The 27,084-nt window shown below is 48.2% G+C and overlaps 1 long non-coding RNA gene across 1 annotated transcript in view; it reads left to right on the forward strand.

The window, feature by feature from the left end:
- LOC310909730 overlaps positions 1–23,690 on the forward strand; it is a 109,390-nt gene extending 85,700 nt beyond the window's left edge. Inside the window, exon 3 of the long non-coding RNA XR_014590168.1 lies at positions 23,582–23,690. This is a non-coding gene — a long non-coding RNA (uncharacterized lncRNA). The remainder of the gene's footprint in view (positions 1–23,581) is intronic.
- The last annotated feature ends 3,394 nt before the right edge of the window (positions 23,691–27,084 follow it).

The following is a 27,084-nucleotide window of genomic DNA, read 5'->3' on the forward strand; positions in this document are numbered from 1 at the left end:
AGGAGGAGGGTGCTGGTCAGCTCTGCTGCAGGGAGTTGAGCAGGGCTGGTGAACTCTTCCCTCGCTGGGAGTGTTCCCGGAGTTCTGTATTTCTTTTGTTTTTTTCGGGGTCTCACTTCTGGCTTGGCACTCTCAAGTCACAGCGAGTCACAGAAACTGGAAAAATCAGTTCCCCTGATACTCCAGGGTCCACACGGCCCAGCATTGGTTTCTGTGTGTTTCAACTCCACTTAGCTTTATTTTTATAAGGGGTTTTTGGTGTTAAAAGAGTCCTGAGATGCACCTGGGGTTTCTGATTTTCATGTGGGGTCGGCCGGGGCGGGCAGCTCGGGAGCTTGTGGACGCGCCATCCAGCGGCGGCGGCTAGCTGCCCGGTGGCCGCGCCACGTGGTGATTTTGCGGGCTTTGGGGCTTTCCGCGCTGGGGATCGGGCTGGGCGACCGACTGCTCGGCGGCTGGAGCCGCGCCGGGGGTGGCCGTGCCGGGGGTGGCCGCGCCAGGGCGGGCGGCTTGGCGGGGACACTGGGAGCCAGCCCTGCGGTGGCGGCGGGGGTCGGGGCCAGACGGCCCCGCTCACTGGGGTCCCCGCTGTGGGCAGGGAGAAGCGGCCGGTTCTGTTCGCTCTCGCCCCAGGCCACCGCCGCCACGCCGCAGCATGACGCCGGCGGGGACGAGCTCTGCCCCAGCGGCTCGCTCCGGGAGCGGGGAGCTCGCAGGCAGCTGCCCGAATGGGGGGGGAGACCGGGGCCGAGGCCCGCGCCTCGCCTTTCTTCGAAGCCCTTTCTCTCGGTCTTTGGCGGCGGCAGCGCCGACTGCTCCGGTGGTCCCTCTCGCTCCATCGTTGGGGGTGGGGGAGCCACGGTGCCGGGCTTCTCTGAATGGAGCTCTCGAGGTTCGTTTTTAAGGTGGTCTGGGGGGAGGTGCCACGGAGGTGGCCCCTCACTGCTACATTACAAGATAAACATTCCAAATTTCATTTTTATCAGTATTCCAAATTCTTTTCTTCAGGACCATTTCTTTGTGTGCATAGGATATTGCTCTTCAGACTAATGTCATGGCTTCTGTTATGGGTGGAGGCTGGTAGCTATTTCCACATGACTTCTCTACTTCTAAAAACATTTGCTCTACAAAGAGTTTGAAGGCTGTGTATAAAATGCAGCCAAAATTGTCTTCACATACAGATCAGCCTGGCTGCATTGATGTCAGTGCTGCTGGTCCAGCCTGCTGAGCACTGCATCCTCACAGTGGATCCACAACTTTGCTCCCAGAAAAGACTTTCCCCCAGGAGTCCATTGTATTCCTAATTCTTTCCTCCAGCAGCTCTGTGGGGAGGAGTGGTGTCACAGTGCACTGGATGGCCAGCCAGGCCTGGGAAGAGGCCATGGGAGCATGTGGAGGATGAAGAGTAGTGTGTAGCACCCCCAGGTTCTTAGAGGTCTTTCCCGGAAAACAAACATCCAACCCTGAGTTACAGGAAGAAGCAGCATATTGCTCTCCCTGTCTTATGTGGTTTCACTGTCCCTGAATTAATAACAAAGACTCTAAATTTCCTCTCAGCTTGGCTCCCTTTGGTTCCCATACTGGCTCCTATTATGTTTGGAAGAGCTGAATTGACTTCTAGTGCAAGGAATTACTCCTGCCATGGAGGGTGGACTTTGTCCTGCAGCTCGTCCTTGCTGCATGGCCCCCTGCCCTGTGTCACCCTCAGCTGTAATGTCATGCTTCTGGCATTCATGGATGCATCTGAGGGTCACAGACCAGGGGGACTCTGGCTCCACCAAAGGCAGAGGATGTTGGGCTTCTGTCTCTCCTGAATTTTTTTGCTAGATGTTGGGGTCCCTGAGAGTTGCCTAACACTAATCAGGACTGAACTTCTGACTTATTAGAATCAAAGGAAGTAGTTTAATCCACTGCTGCTGTTTGGTGCTCATCTCTGTGTCCTTTCTCTGGGTTTTTCTGAATGAATGTCTTTTACAGGCATGTCAGAAATGAGCATTTTGTGGGTAATCATTTTGATATCTCCATCAGAGTATTGGTACCCTGTTCCCATTCCTATGGACAACTCCTAAATGGTGGTTGGTTTGTTTTTTTCAGAAATGCTATTAATTTACTTTGCAGTTGCCCTTCTAGATCAGCATCAGGATGCTAAATTAGATCTGACCACATAGAGATTTTCTTTAATCCTTTTGCTCTCTGTTTTCTCCACAAACGGAAGTAATTGGTGCCCTTTGTTCACGTGGGGTTGGCTGTTTTATAGGAAACAAGGCAGGTATCTTACATAAACCAGAGCTGCTTCTTCCTGCCTTTGTGTGTTACAGAGCAAGTAGTCCACACACCTGACAAAATTCTGCTCCTGTCTAGTTGCAAACAGAGTCACTTCCTGGTGGTACCAGGGGTCAAAAGGAGATGGTTCCCTGTATCAGTATTTCCCCTGAACAGATGCAGAAGTGAATGTCTGAACCAGGATGGCACTTGGTACCCCTTCTCCCTGTAGCCCGGACTTGCCTTGGCAATGCAGTCTGGTGAGGCTGGTGTGGCACTCCGTGCACACAGGCAGGAGGAGCAGGCTTTGTTTGCTCGGGGGGTTCTCCTGGGCATCTGGCACTCCCCGTGTCATGCTTGCTGCCTCCCTGGCTCTGCTGCTGCTGCCGCTCTCACTGGAGGTCACTGCTGGCCACTGAGCCTGGCTCTTTGTCACTTCCACTCTTCAGGCAGAGCCTGATGCACTGCTCACAGGGAGCAGCCTCTCCTGACAGCCAAGTGCTGCTCCCTTTGGACAGGTGATTGATTTCTCTGTAATACTCTTAAATGGGAGCTGTATTGGGATCCAGGGCCATCTCCGGATCAGACAGACAAGGTCTTTAGCAGTAATTGGGCCACCCTGTGTCAGGTGAACTGCCCTGCTTATGGGCCAAATGCAGATGTCACTTGGTGTCACTGTTGGAGGGGATGAGTGCAGCCATGAGAGCGTCACTGCTTTGTGGCACAGGTTCCAGCCCCATGCCTGGGAGAGCAGATCGTGGCAGCAGTGCTGAAATCATCACTTGTGACACTGGTGGTCACAGATAATCAGGGCTCACAGACAGCAGTGTGGGCATTTTTTTTTGTTGCTGTGCTCTGGAAGGTGCAGGACCCCCTAGATTCCTGGCTCTGGTGGCTCTGCCCATGGAGGAGCACGATAGGTGCTCTAGTGGCAGCCCTGACCTGGCTCTCACATGGCCACACTGCAGTCTAAGGTACAGCAGCCTTTTAGTGGTATTTATCCTTTTAATAAGTGTTCCACTAAGTGACAAGTGACAACAAGAGGATGTTGTGAGGTGGAGGCACTGCTGACACTGGGAGGGGCACTGGGTTTTGGGTATGGTGGCTTGGCAGTGTTTTGGGGTTTGGTTTGCACCAAGGACTTGTCCCTGCAGCCCTGTGCTGCAGCCCCATGGGATATGCTGCCATAGAAACCTTCCCCAGATGTCTGTGTCCAAGACTTCTGAGCTGGCTAGTCACCCTGACTGGCTGAGTTTGGTGTATCTGTGCGTATGTGAGTGTAGTTATCTCTGCCTGCATACAGAGTGACATAAATCCATTACAGGATCTCATATACTAGTCTGAGGAATACACTTTTCTGGCTTTTCTGGTGGGTGCTTCTGGTCACTGTAAAATCTTACTACAGTCAGTCTAGGCTGAACTCCTGGGACTGATGAACTTTCTTCCCCCTAAGCCCAGGATAGTCCCAAAATCCTGCTTTGTTTTTCTTATCTGAAAGTCTTCTGACCCAGAACTAAAACAAACATCTGACTCATGGAAATAGAGGGCTCTGACCTTGGCATGTGCTTCGGTGTGATGATGTACCCAAAGCAGATTTGTGTGGTTTAAGTGGTTTGTTAGGGCATGATGATAACTATTTATACAGAGGCTTTTAAAATGATTCGTAGTTAGGTCCCAGGAGCTGTTCATCCAGGCTCTGGTTCATCCAGTCAAAAAATAAATCCTCTTGCTTTCCAGCTTCTCAGGAAAGTGCTCAGTTATTCTCACCTGCTCCTGCCCTACCCTTCCTCCTTGTTGTTTACCCACTGCATCATCCCCTTATCCGTTATTATCCACACTGCTCTCTCTTCTCTGGATCCATCCACCAAGGTCTCTCAGGGCTTGCCTGCTGCACATGTTGCGCACACTCAGATACTGGAGCCGTTTACTCCCATCCCTGCTTTGCCAGTTGTGGTGATTTATTCAGCTCCTCTCACGGCTGATGGGCTGAGCCTCTGTCAGTTCAGGGATGAGTGTGACATAGATGGTGCAAATGGTACTAATGAGGGGAAGTCCTCATCATCTGGAGCTCTGATGCTCTCTGGTCACTTGTTCCTTGGGCTGTAGGCAAAGCCAGTAAATAAAGTACACCTTGGAGCCAGGTTCTGCCATGGCTGGCATTCCAAGTGCTTCCCTCTGAGGCCTGGGAGCACTCTCCTAGCCGCCCCACTGGGTGGGCAGCAGGCTCCCAGTGAGCACACTTGCTGCTCTGGGCATTCCTGGCACCCTCCCTGGGCCTTGGCTGCCCTTCCCAGGGGCAGCAGGCTCTGGAGCACTCGAGTAATCCTCTTGAGCTGACAGACACCTGATCAGTGGGTCCAGGGGGTTTTTATGCAGGCTTATATCCGATGAAATCTCCCAGTTTTACTTTAATTGCTGTTGGCAACATGTGGTCTCTGATAAAAAACATATTTTCTGTCGAGATTGCATTCATCAGTTGGGCTAATTTTTCCTGGCCCTCCACCCATCAGAGCTTCTTTGGAAAGGGAAACAGCAGCTTGTGGGTTAGCGAATGCCAGGCAACTGAACAAAAAGAGAGAGAGGGAGAGGGGGGAAAAGCAGCTCCGCGCCTGCTGCAGAGCGTTTGCACGGAAAGCCCTGGAAGGGTTCCTGTTTCCTGGAGCCCAGCTGATCTGCTGCATGCTCGGGTGGCAGGATAGGGAGCGTGTGGCCTGTGGGCCCCGTGGCCGGCACGGACCTGCACCCGGAGCTGGGAGGCCCGTCGGGAGCCACTGCGCAGACAGCTTGCATGCCTGACACACTGCCAGCACCAGAAGCTCGCCGGGTATTTCTGTCTTGGCAGATGCACATTCTGTTGTAAAGGTCTGTTCAACTTGTGCCTGCCTTGTTTCCAGGTAATGCTCAGCACAGGCTTGCAGCAGGATTTTCACAGCTTGTACTACAGGGCCTTTCCTTGACACCAGGGAAAAAAAAAAAAAGGAGGGGGGGAGGGAGCGGGGGGGCGAAACTGGTGTATGATGCAACTCTGGGTGGATTGCTGTCAGGATGTGCTTTTCCAGATGTGCTGATCCCGGCTCTCCATGCCAGCAGCTCCCAGGCTCTTGTGGGAATGCTGTGGGTGACCCTGTGTCTGCATGTGATTAAATAAAGACAAGAGGAAGAATGTTTGGTGGGCAGGCACCCTGCCACTTGCTGAGGATTGCTGTGTTGGCTTAAACTACCCCCCAGATTTTTGGGAACTCGCTCCAGAGGTAGAAGTGGGAGGGGGGGGGAAGAAGTTTAAAAAAATGCATTAGTTTTGAAGCAAAGCTGAAATGTTTGCAGGGTTTGCATGCTGGTCTCCATATGTCTCTTTTCAATTGCATGTACTGGAAGAAAAAATGGCAACGTGTAAAGGGATCTGTTAAAGTGGAGAAAGGGAAGCACCATGTGCTCCGAGGCTGCAGGAGAGAGCAGGGACCACCCAGCCCTTCTCTCTGAGGAAAATGTATGTCATTCCGAAGTCCCTAACTTGGGAGTAATGGCTGTTGGTTTCATGTGAAGCAGCATTTCTGTGCTTTCCCCTGCCCGAGGAATGGAGAAGCAGAGTATTGTAGCTGTCTTCTCCCCAGCCCCACACGCTGCCCAGACCATTCAGCAAGGAGCTGGGAGACAAATAGCAGCCTGCTCCCTTCAGGGGATGGCTCCCACAGCCCTGCCTGCCTGTTTTTCCAATGTTTTTCATTCCTAGATGCAGACTGACTCAGCCTAGTGCTAATAAAGGCCCCTTTCTGCCCAAATGCAGGCTTCCATCGTGTGCAGGGGATGGCAGTGCTCCCGCTGACTCTGGGGAGGGCAGGCCTGGGCCATCTGTCCCTGCCGCTCCCAGAGCCGTGCACACAGCACATCCCGCATATCCCTCCCACAAACCCGTGCCTCTCCGTACAGCAGTGTCTGCGTTTCCTGAATGGATTTATAATCCATCCAATACGGTACATTCGGAATGTGTTACAAAAAGGACAGATTTACAGGAGACAATCTGCCTTCATGATGATTGCATATTGTGGCATTTCTAGTCCATATGGATCAGTAAGACTTGGATAGCAGGCATTTGACCTTCAAAATCATGCAAATGTGAAACCAGACTTCAATTTTTTACAGCTGGGAAAGTCACAGTGTAGCTTCTTCATCTGATTTGGGAGGCATTGATTAAAATACAGTTTGACTTCAGAAATTACTGAGATTTTCATACTGCCTTTTTGCAAAATCGTGGCTCCAGATCTTTCTTCCTGCTTCCTCACCCCTGCTGGCTAAGCCTGACTCATTAACGCCTGTGACTCAATTGATCATTTCAGAGAGAAGTTGCTAATTTAGAGCCACAGGCTAACTCCTGTTAAACTAAACAAGACTTTAAACCTTTTTTGCTCCCGCCATAGTTAATCTGTGATAATAACTCCTGAGAGCCTCTGAAAAGGTCTGAGTGTGCCTTTCTGTCAACAGCATTAGCGAGCTGTACGTTTTCTTACTGAGAAACCTTGGCCATGCCAGATCCAATCAGGGTGTAGGGAGCAGCACTAGCCTCCTGGTTTGCAGAAGAGCTCCCTGTGTCACAGGGAGGTTCTGTTGGGACTTTAGGGTGGTATTGTCTGGGCTTGCAATGCTTGTGTTGCCTTCATGGTTTGATGAGCTAGGCTGGAAAGGAAAGGCTCTTGGCTCTGCCCAGTTTAAGCCCCATGTGCCCAGCCTGTGCAGGGTTGCTGTATTTGCCTGCTTTCACCACCCCTGCACCTGTAAGCTTTGTCTTGCTGGTGGTGTATTCTCACAGGAAATCCTATCCAAACTCCTTCATTGGAGTTGTTAGGTTTGCCCAGTTCCTCCTTTATCAAGTTAAAAAACCCAAACCCAAGACATCTTATCTTTCACAGTATTTTGGCTAGAGCCTGAAGACACAATTTACTTGTACCACATGCTTCCACAGAGCTGTCTTGCGCACTCCAGAAGGAATGTGTTCAGGCTGAGGTGAGGAGAATCTAACCTGGCACAGGGCAAAGGGAGAACCAGAGATGCCCAAAACATGTGTGGCTTTAGTTTGTCTGATTCTCCAGTCATTCTGTGGGTTTGGATTGGTAAACCTGTGAGTCCCCTTTTGTGATGTCTCCTTTTTTTTTTTTTTCCAGTTTCTCCCTAGTCTTGATTAATCTACAGAACTTTATGCCAATTATATACGCTTTACACCCTTGTACAGGGACAGCCATGGCAGGGATGGTTCTGCAGCCCAGGAGAGAGTGTGTCCAAAGCTAGGGAAAGAAGGAAGGATTTTATGTGGTCTGGTGTAGTAGGTTTTTTTAAAAAAATCTGTTTCTTCAGTTTTAAAATTAACTCATGGACAGAAGTTTCTGAAGTTTCAGTAATTTAGTGGCCATATGCCACAGAACTGTTCCCTACTGTGAAATCTGTCATGGACAAAGAATTGAAAACAGAAGGAAAACCTACACTAATATCACCAGCTCTGTGGAGAAGAAAGGAGGAGTCCTAGGCTCTGGACATTGGCAGTCCAAAGCAGTATTTGAGGACCAGTGACTGCCTTTATCAGTAAAGGAGCAGTTGTAGGAAACGTCTTTCCCCAGCAGCAGAGGGTCCAGATACTGCTGTCAGCTGGTTGTTCCCCACAAACGGAATCACTGTAGTTCAGGGTACACCCTGCAGTAAGGGCAGCAGTACCTACGGCAAGTGTACTTCCCTGGCCTAAGCAGACCTGGGGATTTCCGCTGCTTCTCGAGCTGCCTTGACACAGTCTTGGCAAATTAAAAGGAAGAGATTCCCTCGAGATGATGCAGTCTTTATCACAGCACTCATTTACCTGGATTTAACTTGCTTTGTGTCCTTAACAACAGACTTGCTTTTCCTTTTGTCTAAACAATTCTGACAAAAGTAGTTGGAGGAGGTTGGGGTTGATGGATTTTCTCTTTTTTTTGTCTTTCTGTAAAATCTCCTTTTTAGAAGAATCTACCAGGGGTATGACTGCACAGAAATTAGAAAATTATAGCATCATTTTCCTCTGCATTTTTTTAGTTCTGTCACATTTTGAATGGCGCAATCTATTTTTTGTCATGGATTGAAGCAAACGGTTGATTTTTTTTCTTAGTTCTGCCTGTGAGCTGGCAAGTGCCACCATGTCGTGCTCTCTGTTCCTGCCTCTAGGGTTCTGGTCTGGCACTACCAGGAGGGACTGGTTTGCCTGGCACCAGAGCCTGGGAAGCCTTTGCCCAGCTCATCAGGGCAGAACAGGGAGCTGGCAGCTCCTGGTCCTCTCCACTGAGCTTCAAATGGGGGGGTAAAACCAGGGGTGGGGAGCCAGCCCAGGCCCCCTGTGCCTCCCCAGCGGGGCAGCTGGGTGGGGAGTGTCTGTCTTCCCATTCCTGCAGCACAGGCAAATGGGTTGGGCATTCAGCTTGGTCATTGTGAGAGAGCAAGTAAATCAGGGTTTTTACAGGGAATATTCTATCCTCAGTCACTCGCTCTTGTGGTGTCTGTTGTTATCAGCTACTGCTGACTGGTAAAGCAACAGACCTTAAAGATCAGGATATTTGCTGGAACGTGTTTGTCAGGCAGCCAGCTCTCCTCTTACAGCGGCTTTTATTCTCCCTAAAGCACTACTCATGCTTAACTCCTGCTGCTCCTGCTCTCCCAGAGCTGTTCCCATTCCCACAAGCCCCTGCCTCAGTGTCACACAACAAAACTGGCAAAGCTGGGCCGGGCTGGAGGAGTCCTGCAAACAACCTTTCCAAAAGCTGGGGCCAAGTGGACATGCCAAGTGCTGTGTCTCTTAGTCATAGGAGTTGCTGGTTGCCGTGTTTGTTCAATACACGTATCAGCTTTTACAGGAAGAAGTGTTTGGATACCTGATGACATTTACTGAAATCCTGCAAACAGAAACTTGACTTTATTCTCCCTCTGTGTCTGCCTCTTACACACTCACAGAGATGCACCTATTTTGGGGCTCTCAGCAGGCTGTGGCTCAGTCACTGCTGTTACATGGCTCTCAGCAGGCTGTGAGTTGGTTCCTGCCCTTTTGGGACTCTCGGCTGGCCATGGGTCAGTTACTGCCATTTTGGGGCTCTCAGCAGTCTGTAGTTCAATCTGCCATTTTGGGGCTCAGCAGTCTGTGGTTTGGTTCCCAACGTTCTGGGCCTCTCTGCAGGCTGTGGATCACTTTCTGCCATTTTGGGGCCAGCCATGGGTGAGCCACTGAGGGAGAGGAAAGCAGATGTGAAAATCCAGCAGTGGAACGGGGTGGAGTGTGGCGTAGATCTCAAGCTGCAAACAGTGACAGGTACTGCAAACTGAGCACCTGTGAAACTGTGCATAATCAGGTACGTTTCTTGTTTGTTACCACATCAGGCTGGCTGCCTGTCCCCTTTTCCATGGTAAACATATCACACTTCTTAAGCTGTCCTATGTATCTGTTGTCAGGAGAGCTGCTCTCTGTCACGGCAGCAGTGAAATCTGATCTAGCTCTTCAGCTGGAATTTTGGCTTTTGTTTCCTCTGAAAACCTGCTCTATCTCTCTCCCAGCTCTCTTCAGGATCCAAACATTCTTCTAAGTACAGTGGAAAAGGGATTCTTTGAGAAGAGTTCTCTGGGCTGTGATTCTCTGGAGGAGTATTGTTGGCACTGTTTTCTATACTCGTACCAGCACACATCCAATTGGCATCCTCACAGTGCTGGGGAATGTTTAGAGACAGAATTTTCTCAGGGGGAGAAACTGAGGTGCTGATGTGGATAGAGATTGACCTTTGGGTTAGTGTAGTGTCTGGATCATGTTGGGGGGAAAAACCAGTAATTTTCTTCAGTGCTTAACTGCCTTCTGCTGGGCAAAATCTACCTTGGCAGATTCTGACTACTTCTGGTTTCACAAGTGTATGTACATTTTGGGTGCTCGAGTTTCCATGGAAATTCAGTGCACCCATCAGCTTCTGAAATGGTTCCACGTGCAGTCTGGATTTGAGAGCAATTGTTAGCTTGTCTTTTTTTTTTTTTTTTTTTTTTTTTTTTTTTTTTTTTTTTTTTTTTTTTTATTCTACCTTTTGATAGAATTAGCCCATTCTCCTTGTAAATTGAGGAACAACAGTTTCCTAAACAAGCAGACTCTAGAGGTATCTGCTCTCCACACAGATATATTTACAGGCATCATAAAAGTCACTGTGGGAGAAGCTGCAGGACTTCAGGGTTGGCAATGTGGGGCGCTTCCAAGTGTTCATGTGTGTTTCTGAGCAGCTCCAGAGTAGTTGTTCAGTTCTAGGGTCAATAATCTGCATTTTTAGAAGAACCTTAACGTATATTTACATAATCTGCCTTTTAACAAGTCCTTAATTGTGTATTTATGTGACAGATCATAAAAGCATCAAAGGAGCCATTATTGTCTGCTTTGTCACTCCTAATAGACTTCCATGAGGGATATTTTCCTGCTTCAGGTTGGTGATTGTGCATCTGAAAGTGAAGGGACCAGTGGTGGGGCTTTCAGTACAGGCAAGAACACTGCACCAGAGCTAGGCAAGAAAGGGCTTCTCCTCCTCCCCCTGGCTGTGCAGAGCTGTTGTGCATGTGGATCATTCAGTGCAATTCATCAGAGACCAGGGAGGGCCAACATGTGCAAAGAGACTATTTACAAGAGCATGTAGTAACAGGGCAAGGGGGAATGGCTTTAAGCAGAAAGAGAATAGGTTTAGATTAGATGTTAGGAATAAATATTTTACTGTGAGGGTGGTGACGCCCTGGCACAGGTTGCCTGGAGAAGCTGTGGATGCCTCATCCCTGGAACTGTCCAAGGCCAGGTTGGATGGGACTTGGAGCAACCTGGGCTAGTGGAAGATGTCCCTGACCATGGCAGGGAGTTGAGATGAGATGATCTGCAAGGTCCCTTCAACATAAACCATTCTGTGATTCTACATGGGGAAGAATGAGTTAAACAAAATCAGGACTTTAAGTAGCAGACTGCCATGGGGCTGACTAGCAAAAGCTTGCAGTTATATTTCTACCAGGACAAGATTAGTCTTGTAGATTTTTATTGGATCAACAATTACTATGAAAGACATTAAAGGTCAAAATGGATAAATATCAAGTTATAAAAAGCCTATCTTTAGCTAACAGCAATTTGGAAGGTTGTGTTGTTTTAGTAACAGTTCATTGTACAAAAGCTGCTGAAAATGTATCACAGAGTTCTTGTAGAAAGAAGTTGTCTGCTTGTCTTGAACCAGCCCTTGCTGCTGGGTTGGACTTGAGATGGTCTGGGCTGTTCTGCTGGAGCCAGGCAGGGCCAGGGCTGTGTCACTGGGGGTTAAAGCCCATCCTGTGAGGACCCCCCTTCCCAGGCCTCATTCCCTGTTCTCCTGCCTATTACCTACTAAGCATTGTAATAACTCGGGTAAACTGCCGGGACAACAACGCTGTCTGGAGATCCTGCATCTGCCTGACTTAATCAGCTTCCTCTCTTGAACAGGAATTTAAATAATGAGTCAATTAATGTTCTCAAATGCCAATGAGATGCAAAAGAGATGGGTGGAGGTGGGAGCAGTGTAAGCTGTTCCAGCACTGGATTTTATGAGGAGTCACACACTAGAGCACCCAACCGATTATGTGTCCCACACAGATGTACTGACCTGGCACTGCTCCTGCTCCCCATTCCTGGCTCACCAGAAAAGGCCTCTTTTCCAGAGGGATGTAAACCTTTCTGCACAGGGCAGATTTGTCACACACCCACAGGCAGCCAGATAGATGGTCTTTCCATAGGGCATAGTAGCTTTGCTTTTTAGTGGGGGCCTTAAAAATGGAAAAGAAAGCCTAACCTCTGTATCCTCAATTCTGCTTCCTCCATGCTGAGGATCATTCAATTCATCCCTGAAACTTGCACAGATTATTTTGGCAAGTGCCTAATCTTTTGTTCGTTGCTTTGACTTCATCTGTGATCAGGCAGCTCTTCAACTCTTCTTACCACACGTTGCTTATTCTGAACAGCAGCACTAACTAATAATAAATAAATCAGCACCGTAACTTGTTAATAAAATTTCCTTTTATTTCACAAACAAATGCAGGCTGGTAGGGCTGAAAAGTGATCTGATCTATAAAAATGGCTAGAAGGAAAAGAATGGTCCCTAAATTTTAGACATTAACCTTTTAGTTCCTCCTCTACCTCTCTTTTTCCACAGAAGTAATTTTGGTTGCTTTTTGTCCTGCAGAGGATTTACGTAGTTTGTAATCCTGTCTCCAGCAGAACCACACAGGTAGTGTGGAAAACACTGTGATGTTTTCCATGCTCGTCTGACTTGCTATTTTGCACACTTTATTGCTGTAGCAGTGCCTGATGGGCCAAGTAATGTCCTTAATGTCCTGAATAGTGGAGCTGTGCTGGCTATAAACACTGCTGGAGTATTCTGTGGCTGGGAGATTTGCCATCCCAAAAGAAGAGAGGATGGCTGTTCACCTGCCTTTGGTGGGAGCCTCCCATGCTGGATGAGTCTGAGATCAGCCTCACTTGTGACAGGAGCAGGAGCTGCATGAGCACCTGGCACACAGGGGTGAGCCACATTTTGGTCAGTAATTCCTGTTGACCCCCAAAAAGAGTCTGCTGGTGGGATGCTGTTAAATCCGAAACCTCCTTCACCCCTGTATCCGTGCAGAGAGACTGTGACTAAAGGCTGTTCTAGGATGCACAGAGGTAAAGGACAGGGGATGGAGCTGTGCATCGTGGCTGCTCCGTCAGATCCCAGCAAACTTCCCCTTCAATTATTCCTTTGTTGGTGACTTAGAGAAGCCCAGTGCAGAGTTATTCCACCTGACAGCAGAGCATCCAGGTAAATAAAGATCACAGCCTGGTTGAGAAATGAAGTTGGACCTCAGTCAGATCTAATCAGGGTTAGCTCACGTAGAAACTTACCTGTCAGTGGACTTGGATACTTTACCTCCTCCTGGTGAATTGTGAGCAAGGGTGTGAGGCTTTGGTCAGGGCTTGGATGGGGATTTGCTGCTGTGCAGAGTTGCAGTGGGGACAGTCCCTTCAGAGGAGGCCCTCCCTGAGTCTGTGGGAGAAACAGAGACACATCAGGGCCTCCAGCCCTTGGCCCCAGGTTTATTGGTATCCAATGGCTTGTGAAAGCACAGACCTTCCCAGCTTCCCCTCTAGTAAGTAACAACCTGTATGTGGAACACATTATCCCTGTCTGTCAGGAGCCCTGCCTAATTGCAGTGGGAAATGTAACGTTATCCTTTAATTTCCCATTTGTGAAGCAATTTGCAGTGGAAATGGGGACTGTGTGATGGCCTTTCAGAAAGGAGCTGAAAATGCACACAATTTAACAACTGACACATCCAATTGTGAGGCAGAGGAGGAGCACTGGTTAAAATATTCCCTCATTTGCTTGATCTGTTTGTAGAATATGCTGTTGGTTGTTACTGCAGCCTTTGAACTCATAGGGCAGATGAAACCCAGGGTGCCACAGCAGCTCTGTGAAAGAGCCTGGTTACAGCAGAGAGAGGCAAATTGCTCTGGCTTGGATATTTGTGTTTAGTCTGAAATGTGTTCAAAGAAGGCAGGGCTCGTTTCTAGAGTAGAGTAGAGTAGAATCAAATTGAATTGAATCCTGATGAAGGCCGGAGGAGCCAAGCATGCCCTTGGGTTGGTTGATCAGGCTGCCTCAAGGCAGTGAGCTGGGCTGTGTGCTCTGCACTGGAAACATGGAGCTCCTCTAGGACTTCCAGTGCCACTTCCTGAGCAGAAAATGCCAGGTGGATTTCTGCAGGTGGGCAAAGCAGAGTGCTTTGGTTCTGGTCAGCAGAGATGGACTGGCTAGCCTGGGAGTCCTGAGAGCCTGTGGGGTTGATGACCTGCTAACATTTGTGCCTTTGCACTTTGTCCACATGTTTTCCATCCTGGTCAGCATTTCCTGTTAAAGGAATTGGCCATTATAGGAGTTGAACATCGCTGTGAAGCTGCTAGACATGTGGTGCTTTTGCCTTACCTATCTGCTTCACTCTCGTGGTAGCTCAGCTTTCGTGCCTCCCTTGCTTATCTCAATCATTTGTGGATGATTTGAGGCTTTCAGAAATGCACTTTCCACAGCTGGTAGCCAGAGGTGTTATTTCTACCAGGATAGATTTTCTGTCTCTTTTTCCCTTTGTCTCCATATGTCATTCCAAGGCAGAGTGAGTGATACACTGTGCCACAGCTCGGTGGATTAGTCGCTGACCTTTTGCTGGAGGATTCTCTCTGATGTAGCCTCAGTTCACAATGGAAGTGCAGCCGCTTCCCTGCCCGCAAGTGAGTGCAGGAGCTGACAGATTCCTGACGAGTTTTCATGTACCCTTCTGGGGATCTCTGCTCTTTATCTGTGGCCTTGGGTCTGCATTTTAAATAAGTGTTGGGGTTGCTGAGGCAGGGTGAGGGCAGGAGGCTGCTGCTGGGATCACAGGGAGCGGTGTTGGGAGAGGAGGGGCTGGTTTGGTTAGGAGTTACTGAGCTCTGCTGCTCTGCTTCAGTCATTGGCACTGCACTGTCAGTGACAGCCCAGGGCATTGGGCTGCACGTGACAAGGTAATTCTCTGCAGCTCCAAGTCCTGCTGGCCAGGGAATCTGAGTCTCTTGAGGAGCAAGGGATGCACTTCAGTGTCGCCCCTGACTTTCTTGCTTTTGAGTGTTTGAACTTTTGCATCACTGTTCATGCTGCTTCGCATAAACAATATTGTATTCTTAGAATTTATCTGTATGTTTTGCATAGTTGCTCTCTGAGAATTTGACTGATGGTCATAATGACCAATGGAGTCAGGAGGTTGTAACCTCCTTGGGCCAATCTGGGCCCTTTGTAAAAAGTGCATATAAGTAGAATTGGAGTCAGATAATAAGGAGCCTTCCATGTTTGACCCTGCTGCTGCCTGCTGTCCTCTGTGAGGGTCCACACCCACATCACAACATGTTGCCCCTCAAAGTGCAGGGGTAACATCTGGTGACCCCTTCGTGTCTAGATCACATCTGGTGACCCCTTCGTGTCTGAACGGCACATCTGGTGACCCCTTTGTGTCTGGATCACACTTCAGCACTGTCAGATGCAATTAGAATAACCTCCCTTATTGTGCAGCTTTTCTTTCCTTCATTCAGAGGCTTAGGATAAACCTTGGAAGAAGTAAACATGAAAGCCATGTTCTTGAGTGTAGGCTTTGGGGGTGTTGCTATGCTTGTGTGGCTTTTCTATTGTTTTGTCACTGCAAAGGAATGTTTGGAAGAATCTACCTGTCTCACCGAAGTCAAGTGAAAAAGTTGGCACAAGTTCCCTGTGGGATTCAAAGAGAAGAAAGGAGGGCTGTAGTGAAGAACTTGTTGCCAGAGGGTGGACATCCATCACCAAACCAAACTCTTGTGCTCTGTAGTGTCAGTGTTGCTGCACAGGACAGGCCAGTGCTGGGCTTCACTCCCATAGCCTTAGGGCAGGAGATACCGAATTCACGAGCCTGATGGGGAGGGTGGCATGGGGCTGGCTTGGCCTGCTGCCTTTGTGGAATGTCACTGGGGTCCTGGAAACCAGAAACAAACCCAGCAGCATCTGCAGGAGTCTTGAGGTGCAGCTCTCTGTTTCCTGTTGAAATACAGCATAAATTAGATGCAAACTTCCTGGACTTTTCTTCAGGGTGGTTTGGGAATGATGTGTTCCTGTGGCTGTCCAATAAGTTTTTAATTAGCCATATATATCCATAGTGATATGTACAAAAGCTTTTTGTGAATTGAAAATACATCTCTCACTGGCTGCCTAAATCACATAAACATTTTGCAAATATCTCCCAAAATAATTTTTGAGCGTCTCTTCCAAAGGGAAGTTGAGCATGATTTGCTCCCTTTGAGGAGGGGCTGCTGGCAGTGTGATTTATGGACTGTGTCTCTTAGAGTCCAGGGATCAGGAGAACACTTGAGAGGTGAGAGGTGGAAAGACAGGAGCAGAGGGCAAGCCTGACTGTCAGGTGCATTAATGGAGGGCAGTCTATCATGTCACTAATGATGGGAGTGACACTTCATTATGCTGCTGTAGTACCTATGGCTGGTACTGAGGGAGGAGATGCTCTTCAATGTGTAACCTCTGTGCCACAGTGCTCTCAGGGTACCTCACTTACCTGAGAACACAGGATTTTCCCCTGAACATTGGCCCTTCCTTTGCTGATTTGGGTTGGGTTTTTTTCACCCTTGTGGCTTAGACAACTGCAGGCATTAAAGGACAATTAAAATTAAATAAGGTTCAGCTAGCTGAAGGGGCCTTTGGAAAACTGGGACAAGCAAGAGGAAGCTGGGAGTCCCTGTCAGCTGGCAACAGCACAGACTGCAGAGCCAAGGTTGAGTCTCTGCACCAGTGGAAGAGGTTGCGTGGCATCAGGAACCGGAGTCCTGTGTCTACCTATGCCCATGGGCTCGCAAGTCCTAGGGGCTGCTGTGCTTCTGGAAAACCTGCATAGAAGATCCTGGTGCTGGGAGTAAATAGGGCAGCTGGATTAGCTGTATAACAGTTACGACAACAAATGTATCTCAGGTAAGCTGCTGGAGATCTGCAGGTACTGGAAGTGTCCTTTTGTCATGGCTTGGTTACCATATGCACTTCAGTAAGGGCACAGTTGGTGTGCTGGCAAGGTGGAGGGTATGGAATGAAGAAGTGACAGTGACTGGGGTCCTGGCTTTCCATGTCCTGTGTTATCTGCCCTCTTGATGAGACATTCTATCTGCAGTAGTACTGAAGGTACAGGTGTGCCCCCATCTCTTACTCTTTCTGCACCCCTTGCTGTTGATCCTATTCAGGAATTAGTTTTTAAACAGGGCAGAACCACATACTCCTTTTGCTTTCCAAAGAGGACTTCTGATTAATGGTGCTTTATGGTTATTAATAGTAAATTAATATTGTTTACTTCAGCAGGCTTGACTTCTTTTTACTACCTGACACTATTTTGGTAGGAGAGCTTAGGTCAGTAACAGGTGAAGATTGACTGCCTCAAAGGGAATGGTTTAGAAACCCCTCAGATGCTGAAATGGTGGATATGTGAGAAAGCTGCACGAGAGTCAGAGCAGCCTGATGCATCCCTGGCTGGTGAGCTCCAGCTCCACATTGTCCCCTGTCCCTCTCATGGCTGGTGAGCTCCAGCTGTGTGTCCAGCTCTGTCCCCTGGCTGGTGTCACGAGTTGCTGTTGGGCTGACCAAGAGCTCCATCACTGCTGTGCTCAGCTTTGGGCTCCAGGAATGTGCTGATGGTCTGGCTGGGTCCAATTGTAGCATTCAGCTGAAATCCAAGGGAACAGCCTGGCTCATGCTTGGCTTGCTGTGTTTCCTTTTCTCTGCAGATATCTGTGCAGTCAGGTTTCATGTTGTTTGTCTGCTCCATGCCCCTGAGCTGAGACCTGGGCTCTCTGTCCCGCTCGAAGTCAGCCCGTGCGGGCAGATTTACCCGGGAGCTCTCCCAAGCTGGGGTGTTTGAAGTTTTACTGTCCCCTTTGGCTGCTTGTCTCATGTGTGATATGTGGAGGGGCATATAAAGACTGGAGATTAAAAAAGGAAAAAAGTTGCCATTTCTGTGTGGGAATAAATCCAGAGACAAGTGCTCCTGGTGTGTGGGAGGAGGGCGGGGCCAGGTGGGCAACAGGAGCCACAGTGCTGAGGGGAGCAGGGCTGCCCTCCCCGCTCGGGAATGCAGCATCAATGGACCATAAGTGCTCCTGCAATGGCACTGGATCCGTGGCAGCTGTTTGTTCAATGTTTCATGCTTTTAGCCACATCTGTTCCAAATGAGTGTTAATATTGCAGTGCCATCCACTAAGGATGGGCTCTGTCAGCTCTGCTGAGCGTCAGGCTGACCCTGGTGACAAGGAATGAGCAGTTCAGCCCACGGTGCTCCCTCTCCCTCCACCCCCTGTATCCATCTTGCCTGGCTCCGCTCCATCAGAATGCCTTTCCCCCCACTGAGGGGAGAAAAGAAAAGGGAAAGCTAAGGCAGTGATTCTCAAGGAGAAAGATTGCATTTATTCCTAGCACCCTGTCCAGCAATGTCAGATAACAGTTTATTCATCCCCTGGCCCCTGTATGACATTGAAGCATATCAACAGTGACAAAAGTATATTGAATAATTATCTTGAAATTAATACATTATCCCAAACTTAAATAAATGTCATCTGATCAATATATCTTGGAATGGAAAGGGAAGAGAATGTGAAGGGCATCGCTTCATTATTCATTAATTTTAGAGTAATGTAGGCAGATGAAATGGTTATTTCAGAGCACTGCTATTATACTCACTGGCATTTTAAATAACTCCCAAGATTTAACAGTATATATTCCCTTGTCGAGGCAGCCCAAACTTGTTAACACTGTGGGTTCCAGATTTCTCTGGTTGACAGTGCCAGAAAAGACCAGAAATACTGTTCCAACCCCATTCTTTTTGTTTGATTGGGGTTTTTTTCCTTTACCCTTTCTGTTCCTTGCATGGTTTAAGAGATCCAGTTCCACCCTCACCAGTACAGCACATGCTGGGATGAATCCAGCTGAAACATCTGAGCATGGATGTTGAATTCCTGGGAATGAGAGGTGACCCCATTTCATCTGTATATATGGCTCTGGCTCAAAATCAAGCTGCTGGCTGCAGATTTCTCTGCAAGGAGAAAATGGAAGCAATCTTGTGCCTCCTGGAATCAGGATCAGTTGTTTGGGCTCTGGCTGGCTTTCCCCAGGAGCAGGCAAGGTGATGTCCTCCCATGTGGCCTCACATGGGTCAGACAGGGCTGGTGCTCACCCATGGATGTGGCCAGGTGCCTGTCTCTGGCCTTTTCCTCTTTCAGGGGCCACTGCAGAGCTACAGGGACCAGCAGGAGCCAGTCCAGAGGACACATGTGCAGGATTATTACCAAGAAACCACATTGGCAGCTGCTATGAAACTGCTTGACAGAGTTGAGTTGATTAACTGAGATATGCCCCAGCTGAGAATCCAGCCTGGTAGGGTGTCGTGCCTGTGCTGGCATGTGCAGAGCACAGACAGGACGTGGTTTTGGTTGGAAATTGTGTGTATTTGGGCACGGTAGGGTTTGGATGACAGAGTCTTAGTAATGTGAGAGGAGAGACCACAGGCAACCCCAAGTCTGTGCTTAACTCAGGCACCTGTGTGTCACAGCTCTGCCAACCCCAGTTCCGTGTGGGATTTTCTCCTGGCCACAAAGGCCAGAACATCACAAAGACCATCTTCGATCAGTGTGATGAAAGCCCCAGCCACGCTGGTGCCTCCTTCCTGTGTTGGTGCTGCATTTACACTTGCCATGAGCATTTTCCCCTGCTATGCAGCCTTTCTCCCACCCCATGTGGGCTGCAGTGCTGGGTGCACACAGGTTGTGCAGGAGCAGATTTGAATTGTGCCCCACTTCTGCCTCACACCAACAAATGGCGTCTCCTGTAGTGCCAGGGACAAGCACGGCACTTAATGACTCCTAATGAGGTCTGCAGTGCCAAATGAACCGGGTGGACCACCTCAGAGATTCTGGGAATGGATTATCTGTGCCCAGCTCATGGGTACTGGAAATGCATAATCCAGTGTCTCAGGCTCACAGCTTGGAGTGGGGCTGGGAGAAGAATGCTCTCTGTCAGTAATTTATTTCACAAGTTTAACCTTTCAGTGTATTTAGAATAAATCTTCACAAGTGTCCTGGGTGTCACACACCCAGTTATGATTTTGAAGTACTCAGTTAACTTCTCTGTGTTTCTCCTTCCTTCATCTGTGGCTGATTTTATGCAATTTTTCAGGCAAATTCACAACTGAATATGCTGGAAATTCCAGCTGTTGCATGGTTTAGGGGAATCACCTCTGTGACTGGTGGTTTATTTCCCCCATGCACGTCTGTGGAGGGGAATCACCTTGTTCACCCTCCAGCAGAATAAACCCTTTTTTCTCTTTTTACCCCTATGACTTCAGTTGATCTTTGATCTAGCCAACATAAGTATTTTTTCCACCAGGAAATAGTAACTATTTTTTCTCTAGGAAATTAGTAAAACAGAGTGTAAAGTTGAGAGGTGCCATAGTGTGTGTGCTTGTGCTCGTGCAGGTGTGTGTGTGCACCTGCAGAACATTCCAGGAACTTGCATGCTATACTTAGAATGTTCCTGTGTGTGAAAGGAGAGAAAATTATTTGTTTCTGTGGTGAGCAGAGCAAGGGGAGAATGGAAACAATTGCAGTGATACATCGAAGTGGGGCCTGAGATGCTGATAAATTGGGACCTTTTGGAAACATGGAGTGCCTGTGTCACTGAGATGTGCCAGGCCCAAGAGTACGCTAAGCTGTTCTGAGTGTTTCAGGACAGAATATCCAGGAACAAATAGAGTGAAGAGCAGAGCAGATGAGGCCCAAGAGCAGGATGTGTTCTCTGTGTTACTCACAGCACTGTGAATGCCATGGTGGGTGCAGAGCAGCAGTAGAGCCTGCTTCCCAAAGCCCTTGCTTTGCCTGGCCCTGCCTGGGAGCTGCAGTCACTGCTGGAACATCTGTGTTTATTTTGCATGACAAACTTGTTCCTGGGCTCTGACAAAACGCGTGGTGGTCTGGGACTGGGGTTTGAGCTCCTCAGCAGGGCTGTGCCGTAGTGCACGGCTGGCCTTGTGCTGCTCTATAATACATATTACATTACTTCATCCATAGTTAATGACAAGTGTGCTATATTTTTAATCTTTATAGCTTTATTGTGTGCAAGTGGTTTTAATAATTGGTGCTGCAGGATGGTTACTTCCCAGAATTACCCTGCAAAATTGCTGTGTGTTTTCAGCCTTCAGTCGCGCAAGTTGTAAATTATAAACTTGGGTAGTAATAAACTTGGCTCTCTCTCACTGCTCTGTGGAGATGCCAACCTGTAACAACACCAAAAAGATACATGCTGGCAAAAATTCCTCCCTGAAGCTATTCTCATCCTGTCTGCATGGCCGGTGGGGTAAGGAGGCCCTCTGGTAACCCTTGCTTATGCTTTGTGTTTGTGACCATGAGCAGGAAAATGACTTCAGACAGGGATAGTGGTAAGAAGCAAAGGGGCTTGGGGGTCCCTGAACCCCCCATCTCCTCCAAGACATTCCTCAGTTCTCCTACCCACGTGGAGCATGAGCACTTCTGCCAGAATTGTGATAAACAAGGCGTGTAGTATCCAAATGCCTCTGTTGGTGTCCTGAGCCTTCACATCCCTGAACTGAGGCTCTGGAGTGGGGCTGGTGCTGGGACTGCAGCCTCATCTCTTGTGGAGTCTCTGCTCATCCCATCTGAGGACTGAGCTTAGGCTGCTGCCCACCAGTATTTGCAACACAAATACTGTAAAGCCTGGGGCAAGCAGAACATTTTTATTTAAGAAAAAGAAAATAAAGAACGCAAAACTGAGTGAAGGTGTTCTGGAGGCTTCCTGTTTTAGCTGATTTGTTTTGTTTGTCATTTCTCAGTTCTCTTTTTCTGGGCGTGTCCCCAGCAGGATGATGTCAGTTCCTCCCCTTCCCCTGTGCACTTGGGGTGATGAAGACTGCGCCCCTCCCTCGTGTGCTGCCTTGGCTCCCGGTTTCCACCCCAGAGAGCTGCGGCCCCAGGTGCTGGGGCAGCCCCTAAGCCCCATGCACAGACAGTCCCCAGCATTCCCGAGGAACGCTGTGAACACAGCAAATACACAGCGTCTCTCTGGAGGGGCAGCGCTGGGATGGCCTCAGGCAACAGCAGCTCCTTTGATCGGGCTTGTTGCCTTCAGCCGCCAGCTGCCGGCGACGTTCGGCTACCTCTGAAACCCTGTTCACCCGTGGGCAATATCCACCTGCTGCAGTCCTCAGAGCCCGGCAGGGGATGTGAAATGTGCTCTTGGAGGGCCTGCAGGAGTTACTGGAATAGCTGATGATCAGCCTGCAGGAAGCTGGGAGTCTGGGGGAGGTTGTTAAGGGCCAGGCAGCATTTACAGCAACCACACAGCCTGCAGAGCTGAACAGTCCTCAGCTGGGGGCAGGCTCAAGTCCTACCAGCCAGCTCTGCTTTAAGGCAACGCAAAGACCTCCCTTGAATTACTGAGTTTCTTTTATTTTGGCTTGGGGTGAAACTCAGTGTCATTGTCAGTGACATTTTTAAGCCTAATATGGACACAATTAAGTATTAATAGTGTAGCAACACCTAAAGAGAGAATTCATAGCAAATAAATTACATTATGATTTAAACTTCTTTCCTTCACCCGGAAACACTGACAACACCTGAGGTTCCTAATAATAACATATATCTTTAGGTCCCCAGGTAATAATGGATGGAAACATGTTTCATTAGTTCCTGAGCTTTGAGATGCCAACATTTGCTTTTCACCCTTCACTCTGTGCGGGAATGGTCAATCTCTAATTGCTGGAAAGTGGCTGGCTTTGTGGGTGGCTGTGCATTTCCTGGGTACTTGTCCTCCGTGGATACAAGTGAATTGGGGAATCTTTATTGTTTGACCAAGGTGCTTCAGCACATGTTTAACTTATGTCTTCGGAGGCTCAGACATATGTTGATTGAAAACTTTTTCATTATTGTCCTGGATTTGTGAGATAAGAATGTATTCTATTTGCCATCTGTTGGAGGTGGGGGGCAGTTATCTTATCTCTTCCAAGAACAATGTCTCCCTCCGGGGAGATGTCTCCTGCTAATGGGCCATTAAGTGACTCACTGCATGACTGATAAGGTACATCATCCCATTGTGAGATGCTCCACCCAGAAGGAGGAACCAAGCATTCCTACCTGCATAAAATAAGCTTGGTCTAAGCCATCGGCCCAGTTTTCTTCACTGGATTCCCAGAGGAGCAGCCATCTTCGCTGGATTCCCAGAGAAGCAGCTTCTTCCCTGCTGGATTCCCAGAGGAGGACCAGGCCCATCTACTCTATCACCAGACCTTCACAGAGAACTATACCCTTCTACAGGATCTCTGCTTCAGCAGCATTTCATCTGCCACTGCAGGAGGCACAGCCACCATCCAACTGGACTTTTACCAACACCCTGACTCCTCAGGGTGTCAGGTTTTTCTGACTGTATCAGTAGTTTTGTTTGTACTAATTACATTTGTTGTTCTTTTTTTTTTATTTTAGTTTTTTCTAGTAAATAACTATTATTCCCATTCCCATACCTTTGCCTGAGAGCTGGTTTTTTTTATTTTGAAATTGTGGTAATTCGGAGGGAGGGGGTTTACCTTTTCCACTTCACAGGAGGCTTTTGCCTTCCTTTACAGACTCCTGTCTTTTCAAACTAAGACAATTATGAAATGTTTGAGCATTTTCCTGTGGCCTGGCTAACCCTGCACCATCCTTTTGCAGGCTTTGCAGTGTCCTGTAGCCCAGCTGTCTCCTCTGGATCTCTGGTAACCCGGCACAGCCATGGCAGACCTGCCAGGTGACCACTGTGAGGCACAGCAGGAGATGGAGGCTAAGGTAGGAGATGTTCCAGTCTTATTTACACATTAAACACATTGAAAAACAGATTACCACTGAAGCACACAAACACACATTAACACTGACTGAAGCACACAAACAGATGCAAACACTGTGATTCCAAGGGTATTCCAGGACATCCACCTTTCTTCTGATAGCTGGAACAGAACAGCGCTCCCATTTGAGTTGAACTGAAGAAATTAAGGTAAGAGGGAGGAGATTTTAAAAAAATAAAGCAGCTTTTTTCTGTGCACGTGCATTTGTCAGCTCCTTTTGGATGCTGTGTTTTCCATTTTACTTTGTGTCTGTTACCAGCTGTGCAGAGCCCTGGTTCACTGTGAGCACTTGTTGCATTGTGTGTAATTTCTGACTGATGGTGTCCAGTTTGTTTCAGATAACATATTTGTGGGCAAAGATTTCATTCAGATGTGTGTTCAAGACCACCTGATTTGATAAAGGCTTTGAGCAGGGTTTAATCTGCCTTGTAGAACATGTTTAGGGGTGTCATGCTGGGTGGGGAGGTGGGCTGTGCCCATGCTGTGCTCAGCCAAGAGCTGCTCTGCTGAAGGCTTTGAGGGAATTCTCCTCACTAACTATAGTAACTTTTTCTGAAACAAATAAGATTATTACTACTTTTTGTTAAAATTTAAAATCCTAGTATGGCTGTGCTTGATCAACAGTCCTTGTTTACACTGTTCAAGTGTTCACTTTCACACAAGCTGTTGTGTGTTTTAAAATCAGTGTCTTAATGCTATGTGTGCCTCACTCCCCTGAGAGCAGCTGCAGTGCCTGCTTCAGCCAGCTCACAGTGTTCCTGGAACTGGGACCTCTTTGTGGTATGGGTGGTTTGGACCCCACACCCTGTAGGCTTGTGACAGTCCTTCTAACAGTCTGTCCTTCTAACAGTCTGTGTGGGTGCAGTGTCTGGGAGAGGATGCCTTGGAAAATGCCTCTTGGGAAATGCCTGCTGCTGTTATTGAGGTGCTGAGTCATACAGGGGGATTGTGCAGGCTTGAGGTACCCCAGTTCTGGGCAGATGTGGGGCAGGGGCACAGCCTGAGCACGGGCTGTTGGGCAGCTGAATGTGCTGAGCTCGGGGCAGGGCTGTGGCACGTGCTGGGCTGCCTAAATCAGGTGTCAACGTCTCATTTACCTTTTGCAAAGAGTGTAAAGAGACAGAGCTGTAACAAGGTCTTCCTAAAGGGGGGATGTATCAGCTTACCCCAAAATCAGCCATGAAGTGAATCTCATCTCAAATACTGGGACACCACAAAGCATTGTTCTTAGAAAATGCACTTTTCCTCTGACAGAATGCAAATTAGTTAATAGTTTCCAGCGACCAAAAATGTACTAAAGCATGATTTGGGCAGGAAGGAAGCCATCAGCAGTGCTGCTACCTCTTTGACAGCTCTTCTAATCACCATAGCTTTATCAAGAAGTGTTAAGTTGTATTTTTTTATTGATATTTAAGAATAAATTCTTACAACATCATCTCTATAAAAGGTTCATCACAGACCAAATACCACTCTAACCTTTTAAGCTTCTACAGTAAAAACTGTCGTCTTTATTTATCTAAGTTTGGGAGAGATACAAATGTAATCATAATCCCCAAGGCAAAATTTTATGGCAGTTTTCAGAACTCCTCTCTATAAAAACTACTTAAAGCTACCAACATAAAAGCTCCCAATAAAATTTGCTTTAGATCCTAGTCATAAAACACAATTTTTTTTCCCCCAGTCCTGGAGCTACAGGTGTCCAATTGGCAGTGCCCGTCACTGCCGCATCCCCTGGAAATGCCAGGCTCCATGTACCTGCTGTGTCAGATGGGCAAGGAGGGGCTGCTGCACCCTGAGCTGTGCCTTGGCTCATCCCAGCACAGCCTCTGGGTGCCTGGTGCTGTGCTTGGTGGCAAGCATGGGCACAGGAGATGTGGTTAGACCGTGGCTGGAGCAGTTCTGGAAGTGAGGAAAATCTTTGGGTATGCAAAGAACTCTAACAAAAGCAACTGGAAAAAGAACATTGCAGGCAGTAATGTAGAACATGGAACTCTTTCCTCTGTTGTTTGGCTGTTCAAACATTGGGGATCTGCACTTGTTTGCAAGATTGGTGGCCCTCCAGGTCTTAATTTGGCAACACAGGAATCCATGCATCAGAGGTTGTCTTAATTAAAGATTCCTTACTGTTATTTGCATGTAGAGTGTTAGCAGTGAGTAGAAACTCCTTTAATTACATTTGGCTGAGAAACCTAATCCGGACCTGTATGCCATGAGGTTGGGCTGGGCTGGGCTGGGCTGAGCTGGAGGGAACCAGGTTGGGTTGGGGGGACCTAAGCCAACTGTGTTCTTGAAATGCAGAGCAGGAATGAATCTCTGCAGGCTTTAGTGGATTCCTGGCAACTAAAGGCTCATGCTTTATCAACCTAGATTAATTTGCTTTTACTGTGCAGGATGGATTTAACCCTGTTACCTCACACTGGATGGTTTCTGTCCAGAGACCTGAACCTGTTCTTCTGACTGCGATTAGGAGGAAAACAAACATAGCACAAAGCTGCTGCTGGTAAAGGAGAGCAGAGACAATTCCCAGATGTGAACTAAAAAGCACAGCCACCTTCTTTGGGGTACATGCCTCAAAGCACCCAGAAATGTCATGATGAGTAAGAAAACTTGGTGTAAAACTGTGCTTGGATGCAAGTATTTTTCTGAGGCAAAAATACTAGTATGTTGATTAGTAAAGCTCTTTTCTTCAGGGACTGCAGGAGGCTTGAGGTGACCCAGAAAGCCTCCACCTGGTGGCCCATGTCTTCTGTTTGCCGGCCTTGGCCTTGCTTGTCATTCCAAGCACCCGCCACGCACTCCAACTAGTCTAGCTGGGAAACATTAAGCGGTTGCTGGTCTCAACTGATGGTCCTTATGAGGAGGGTGGGAAGCCCAGAGCCCCATCTTTTGTTAAGTTTCTTGCGCATGGAGCTTCCCAAGGACTTTTTGCTCCTGACTCCATGTGCTCTTCTGCAGATGTCCTTGGGAGCTGTCGGACTGCCAGGAAGGGGCAGTCAGAGAAATCAGGTAGATCCAATAATTCCATAACATGTGTAATAAAAGCTATGATTCCTGACAGGGCTTTTCTGTTTATCTTAAAGTAGACTTAAATTACAAATCTGCCTTCCCAGTTGTGTGTGATGTCAGGAATTGGCTCTGGGAGCATTCCCAAGCCCCTGTCTCCTTGTCTTTGCTCAGTTGGAGAGGCTGCTGGGTGCTTCCTGTCTGCTGGGTCTGTGATCACTGGTTAATTCTGCTTTTTGGGCATAATCTGACACAGGAACTTCCCCCCAGTGCCCATCCTGACATATCACTCAGCTTAGGGCTGTTGGGTCTTTGCTATGTCCCAGCTAA

Source organism: Zosterops lateralis, assembly GCF_965231275.1.
Source record: "Zosterops lateralis genome assembly, chromosome: 5".
NCBI lineage: Eukaryota > Metazoa > Chordata > Aves > Passeriformes > Zosteropidae > Zosterops > Zosterops lateralis.